This window comes from Thamnophis sirtalis, unplaced genomic scaffold (assembly GCF_051295495.1).
Source record: "Thamnophis sirtalis isolate CommonGarterSnake01/CBP01778 unplaced genomic scaffold, rThaSir2_p1.2 scaffold_3, whole genome shotgun sequence".
NCBI lineage: Eukaryota > Metazoa > Chordata > Lepidosauria > Squamata > Natricidae > Thamnophis > Thamnophis sirtalis.
Window position 1 is genome coordinate 63,408,011 of NW_028261383.1, and position 7,906 is coordinate 63,415,916.

Genomic DNA, 7,906 nt, shown 5'->3' on the forward strand with positions numbered 1-7,906 from the left:
GACACTAGGACCAGAACTCACTCTGTGAAGATGATTGGAAGATTTATATTATAGAGAGGGAAAGCTATTTCTTCTTTAGTGCTTAATTAGCCTATGGGATCCATTATCAGAAGACAAAGGGATGGACGGTAACTTGGACAGCTTTAAAAGGGGAATAAGATTTATGGAAAATACTTTGACTGAGTCTTAAAGTCTCACTACCATTTTGCCTAGCGGAGAGTATGAATCCATGCATCCGCCCCAGTTGCAGGAACAATGGTGAACACAGGGTATGTGAACACCCTAGAGACATATGGTTGTTGAAATGTATTTGAATATAAGTAGCTCGGGTTGGTAAGGGATACGATGGATCAGTGGCTAAGACATTGAGCTTGTCGATCGAAAAGGTCAGAGATTTGGCAGTTCGAATCCCTAATGCCGCTTAACGGGGTGAGCTCCTGTTACTTGTCCCAGCTTCTGCAAACTTAGCAGTTCGAAAGCATGTAAAAATGCAAGTAGAAAAATTAGGAACTACATTTGGTGGGAAGGTAATAGCGTTCCATACGCCTTTGGTGTTTAGTCATGTTTGAGTTTAATAAAATAAAATTTGTATGCCGCCCACTCCCCTTGGGACTCTGGGCGGCTCACAACAAGACAAAAAAACATTTAAAATTTAAAATAAAATACATGCCAGCCACGTGACCATGGAGATGTCTTTGGACAGCGTTGGCTCTTCAGCTTTGATGAGCACCACCCCCTAGAGTCAGGAACAATTAGCATATATGTACAAGGGGAACCTTTACCTTTTAGCTCAGGTTGGGCTGTTGGTCTGAGCTCCAAGCTTGGGAATTTGGTTGCAAAAGTTTTGTCACCATTCGAGGAAACATCGTCAGTTGAATAGTTTTCACTGACAATGTCTCCTCAAATGGTGATGAAACGTTTGCAACCAAATTCCCAAGCTCGGAGCTCAGACCAACAACCCAACATCTGGTTGTCCATTGTGAAAAATCAAATGATGCCTTGACCTGATCCAGAGGGTCTATTATGATTTTATCATTCCCTCCTCTGGTCAAGGTGAATCACAGCCCTACAGAATCATGCCTTTCTAGGGCTCATTAATTCTAGTGATGATTGTGGTGGTAAGCAATGCCCATAATCTTTTCACTAATTCAGGAGAAACATAGATGATAATTCAGTGATTAATATGTAGACATTACTGTTGCTGAGTTTTACAATCTCACTCAAAATAAAAGTGCAAAAGCCCTAGAAGTGTTTAGTTCGACCATGTGGCTTCACTTTTTTTCTACAATTCTGTCATCTGTCTAATAGATCCATAATAGCTCCCAGAGTATTCATGATCATTTTGTAAGGCATAATAAACATTTATTATTTTGAAGTGCTACATAATAGCATTATAATCTTTGTTGTTCTTAATATTATTTACTATAGACCAATATGCTTCTATTATGTGTATTTTCTGTTCTTAAGGTTTTTCCCCAGAAAAAAACAATAATCTTAATTAAGAATAAGTGTATTATTATATTTTGAGCTTTTAGCTAAAGACACTATTCCTCTGAACTTTTAGTAGTTTGCATATATTATACATTTAGAATAGAATAGAACAGAACAGAACAGAACAAAACAGAACAGAAGCTGGAGGTCTTCTAATCCAGTCCTATAAACTACCATATTTTTGGACTTAGTGTTACACATGATTCAGATAAGGGCTTGTTTAATAACCAATAATAGTTTAGTATGTTTAGCCATGTTTGAGCCATATGTGATAGGAAAATTCTATATTTGCATCTTCAGATTACTAATGATTATGGAGAATTTAAGTGACAATATGGATGATAGACAGACAGATGAATAGAACAGATAGATATACACATAGATAAACAGACAAGACAGACAGACAAATATTCAATTATATCTATATAGAGGCGGATGGCATGTATAATATTAAATTTTCATTATGCAAATAAATTCTGAAGAAACTACCTACTATTCAAAGCATTCTTTTGGAGTATACAGTATTGAGAAGAAAAAAGGAAATATACTTACCCTCCAAAAATCACTATGTACTTTAAAAAAAACTTTAAAAAATTCAAATGTACATATTCATTTAGAGTTCAGTTTCATAATTACCACAGAAATTGGGGGTTTATTATATTTCTTACTAGACTTAATATTTTTTACTGGGCCATTAATAAAATAGTTGAGCTGATTTCTGTAATTTTTGGATTAGTTCCAGTATTAATATGATGAAGACAGTTCTGCAGCAGTGAGGCTTCATCTGAGGGGTGGGCAGTTCTACTAGTAAGAAGTCTCATATTATCTTGTCTCCTCCGTCCTCCACTCCCCAACAAGGTGGAATTTCTGGTTTATTCAGAAATACCTTGATTGTGACTGTCCAAGGTAAGCTTTGGATGAGGTTACCTTTCCTCTGAAAGAGCAAATGTACAACCTGAGGATCCTTCTGGATTCATGGCTCATATTGATCCACGAAGGAGGCTGATGGGGCCGTATGGAGGATGAAAACAGGACGCACAGAGGCCGAAAATGGGGCCCATGGAGACAAAATTTGGGACGCGCAGAGGCCAAAAATAGGGCATGCAGAGGACAAAAACAGGGTGCGTGGAGGGCAACAATGGGAGTGCATCATATGGTCAGGTGCATCTTATGGAGCAAAAATATGATAGATTGCAGATTCATGGATTCTGTACGGACTGCCTTTGAAAAGCAACTGGAAACTTCAGTTGATTCAAAATGCAGCAATTAGATTAATGAGTGTCAGCAGCAACTACAACATTCAGATGCCAGATAAATTACTGATGCTTTTCTGTTCAATTAAAGTGTTCACATTGAAGTATAACAATTCATATAGTTTGGCTCCAAGCCCAAGTATGGGCTATCTATTTAGGTAGAATCTGCCTGGCCTGTGCAAGGGAAAGGATGCTAACTCACAGTTTTATTGGGTAATGGACTCGTGTTTCTATAATGTCCTCATACTTCAGAATACTGTAGCCCCAAAGCAATCCCCGAAATTTTTCTTATTGGTTATTGCAAAGCTGTTGTCATTTGGCCTTTCTCATTGACTATTTTTATCCAATATGGTCTTGATTGATCGGTTTTATGATGTTTAATCCTATTGTTGTAAGCTGTCTGGAATTGTTGGAACTAGATGATTTATAAATACTTGTCAATATTAATGTAGGCGCCTATATATTCATTTGTGTAATTTTATTTTTTCCTTGTTATGCTTTCCTGAAATTTGAGTAGACAAATATATCGGAAAGACATTAGCTGTAGGTTTTGAGTAATTTTCCTCAAGATTAATTGCTGTGTGTGTGTGTGTGTCACATATGGAGAACTCTCCAACACTTTCTTTTTTCTTTCCTGTTCATTTTCTTATTAATAATCTCTCTTTCCAATAACAGCTGTCTGCTGGAAAAACAATAGTTTGCTGTTATCAGAAATAAAGGCCAAGTGATTAAAGGCGAGTCTAGCATTAGCAGTTAGTCTGTAAAATGGGGTCAAGATATTTCTTTCTGTAAGTGTAGGTGAGCAATAAAATGAGAAGGTAAATCCAATTAAACAATATTTTAAAATATTAGTTTCTGGCTTAATTTCACCTTGTTTTCTAAACACATTTAGAAGTTTAAGTACTGCACTCCATGAGATGGTGACTAGAGAAAACAATCAATCAATCCGTCAACCAATCAAATAAATGATCAAAAACATTCATCCATATAAAGCAATGAGAATCTCATGAGCCAGATTATGTGATATAGTTTGCAGTATAAGAAAGTTGAAAATTAAATCAGATTTTGTAGAGAATCCAGATGCAAATGGGTGGCTAAAACCTCTCAAGTGCATGCTTCTGATTTACATATTGATGTACCGGTAATTGCAAAATCCAAATGTTTTCTCAATAAATCTCTACCTGCCATTTAGAGATGTCACAGAGATGTGGCAAACTTTTCTAGTATGTATAATTGCTTTTCTTCCTAGGTTCTAAGGAAGTTAATAAGATTACATCTAAAAGCTTTGCTTTTTCGCCACTGAAAATATGTTATCATTCTATTTAAGAAGCTATAAATATAGTGCAGGAAGTTCCAATTTCACACATACAATATTTTTTCCACTCCCCCCCCCACTGGAAATCAATATAAGAGGGTTGTTTTCTGCTTTTTAGCATTTTGAATACCTCTTTTATTTTTTCAAAGAAGAAACTCCGGTAGTGTTTTTAAAATATATTCTTATTTTGTTTTGTATGTGAGAATTAACAGATATATCCGAGTGACTTCTCAGACACTCATTTCTGTCTGAAGTAGCAACAGAAGAAAATATTAAAATTGGGCTTCTCCTGCTCTTTGTGCCTTTGAAGATTTTTAACAACATATAGTAAGTCAAAATGAGGCCATTTAAATGGGTACCGCTTGTGCCCATTCTCTGTTATATTATGGGCCTTGTTTAAGACTGTTAAATAAAAGGGTATAATAGCTCAGACTAAAACACTGAATATAACATTATAAAAATAAAAATAACTTTAGTGCATAAAATGAATTATTTTATCTAAAAATATAATTCTAAAAAAATTAAGCATACACAAAACAAGTTTATAAGTGAGGTACAGGTACCTGTCAATGGCTTCTTCAGCTTCAACCTCAATAATACACGAGCAAACAATTGATACAAACTCAAAGTAAACCGTTACAAACCCGATTACAGAAAATACGACGGCTCTACCTGACTTCGTTGTTACATCCTCAAACCCGCACAGCTTCAACATTAAACTGTCTACTGTGGACCACACCCCATTCCTAAGAGATCCGTAAAGGGGGGGCGTGCATAAGCGCACCAGCGTGCCCACAGTCCGTCTTACTGTCCCCATTTATTCATTTCCTTTGTTCATGTCCATGTTTACATTTATACCTGCTATCTTGTACATGTTTGTCAATCTAATAAATACAAATGCTAATATAATACTAAAAACATCCCAAATGGACCCTGAATTTTACCAATTGCTATCTAACGATACCATTCCACGTCCTGTCCTATGGTTTTCTAAGGAAATCCGCAAAGCTTTATGGTAGTTTTTTAGGGCATATAGATAGTTAGCGCAGGAAAGGCGGGAATATATAAAAACCTCATTGAACATCTTGCAAAAGGAAGGGAAAATATAACTGGAATAAGAATTATTGGAGTATCCATTTTACTGTATACAAGTAAAGGACTGCAGGTACCGGTCCCTTTAAGATATTTTCTATTTTAAACTTTTGTTTTGGGATAGATAGAGATCCTTGTACACCCTTAATCTTATTATACTTGTACATTTTTATATTCAACGCCCATGGAAAAAGAGGTTAGCTTAAAGGGCTAAGATGAGCTTTTACATTAAAAGCACATGAAGAATGTAATTTTGCCATATGAGTATATACTATGTGATAATCCTTCATGTCCTTTTCCTGAGGCAAACACTGTAATTTGCATATGGGCACATACATTGGCCTCGCATCTACTTACTTGTTTAGAGACAGTTCCCAACAACATCAATGCTCACGACCTAAACAAAACAATCCCAATTGCCGTGCTTATAATATTCATCTGGCTACTATATCTTCCACCCACTCTAGGTTTAATATTACTACTATTTTTCACACCAAAAGTGAAATAGTACAAAATATGGGCCTGCTGTAATTGTTGTTAGATTATGTGTCACCCTGATAAGATGTAACAAATATTTTCCTACCCAGCAGGGCCCGTTTCCCTGTGGTTAATGGATGGAGAAACTTCTTCTAGTCTGCAGGCAATCGGTCGTAAAAACTTCGCTCTGAAGATTAATGCAAGGGCAGCAATTCTTGAAAATGGGCAGAGCTGCATTTAAAATAACGCGGCTACGTTTTAACATTTAATAATAAACCTTAATCTATTGCAATGGGATTCGTTTTGATTGTTCACTTTCTGCTAAATATATAAAACAAATCCTTATTTTTCATTTTAAATGAAAATTATCGCTTGACTGAAGAGTGTGATTATTTTTTCCAACTTAATCAGATGAATATCAATAGCACTTAGACTTATGTACTGCTTCACAGTGCTTTACAGTACTCTTTAAGCGGTTTACAGAGTCAGCCTATTGCCCCCAACAATCTGGATCCTCATTTTACCCACCTCTGAAGGATGGAAGACTGAGTCAACTCTGAGCTGATGAGAATTTAACTGAATTAGCCTTCAATACTGCATTCTAACCAGTGCGCCACCACAACTCTTAATATCAGCTATACGATAGGCATTTTCATGGGCAATCTGATATCAGTAATTATGATGGATATCAATACATGGGAGTCCTCGACTTGCAGCCACAATTGGGAAAGGATTTTATTCATATAACCCTATTTTAAGATTGACAATTGTTAAGCAAATCACCATGGTTGTCAAAAGCAAAGTGAATGCTGTGGTAGTGTGAATCCATTCTTCTGAATGGGAAACTGGCAAAAGAGTTGCGAATTGCAATTATGTGACCACGGGATGCTACAACCGGTCGTAAAAGCAAGCCAGCTGCCAAGTGCTAACATGCAATCACAATGCATGTAGCACAATAAAGCACAGCCAGAAGTATTTTACAGGTTGTAAAGCCCCTAATAGGGGATTATCATAATTTTGAACAGTCATTACGCGAGGACTACCTGTAAACCAGATAAACTTTTAGATATTTCCTATTTGACAATTTTTAACCATTTATTATCATTAGCTTGTCTCTTCTGGACATTTTACAGTAGAGGTGTCAAATTTAATTTCACTGAAGGTCGCATCAAGGTTGTGTTTGACCTAGGAGGACCGAGTGGTGGTGGCCAGAGGATGGGCATGCATCCCATTTTTTCTCTTTCCTTTTCTCATTTCCTGTCCCTTCTCGCATCGTCAAATGCAACAGCGGAAACTTTTCTCTTCTTGTATTTTGTTTTTAGTTTGTTTTGATAGTCCTCTGCCAGGAAAAAACGGAGCTCGGGGGGCCCTGCACACCCACACACCCCGTGGGCTGCCAGAAGCTGACAGGCTGAAAACGGGGTGCAAAATGAGCTTCATTTTCGCTAGCAGAGGCACAGCAGGCCGAACCATTGCTGTTTCCAAGCCGACCCCGTGGGCCAGATCTAAGCACCCCGCGGGCCACATCTGGCCTTGAGTCTAACACCCATTTTACAACTATTAACTATCTGTTGAAGAAAGCACCACTACTCTCCCAAAATTGCTGTTTCTTAATAATATATTTTGAATTAGGTCACATTTAGCAGAGGAAAGACACTATGGTTAGTACTTTGAGTCTTCTGGGAAAACAGCACTAAAGCGCTCCAGCGACACATTACTTTAACCTAGTGACATGAAAGCTGCCAGTTCAATTCTCCATACTATATCCACGTGAAGGTTCTAAGCCAAGAAAAATAACAATCCAGATGACCTCTCCTGATGACTTTGCACAGATGCTAATTGTCAAGAGAAACGTTCTGAGGGTAGTGCTTGTCAACTACATAGTAGTCTCAAGCACCATCATCTAGATCAGTGGTAGTCAACCTGGCCCCTACCGCCCACAAGTGGGCGTTCCAGCTTTCATGGTGGGCTGTATGGGTTTGCTGTAACTCTGCTTTATAAATTTTATAAAGTAAAGTTACTTCCCTACTTTATAAATCACCATTACTGTGGAACCGGTGGGCGGTTAGAAAATTTTACTACTAACAGAGATACAAAAGTGGGTGGTAGGTATAAAAAGGTTACCTATCCCTGATCTAGATAATAAGACTAGGCCTATTGTAAACAAAGTCTAAAGGATATCGTGGCAACTGGAATTGAATACTATTGGGAAATCAAAAGCCACCAACTGGCAAGCATTTTCCTATCTAGCTCCTCAAAGAAATCGATTTCTTTTCTT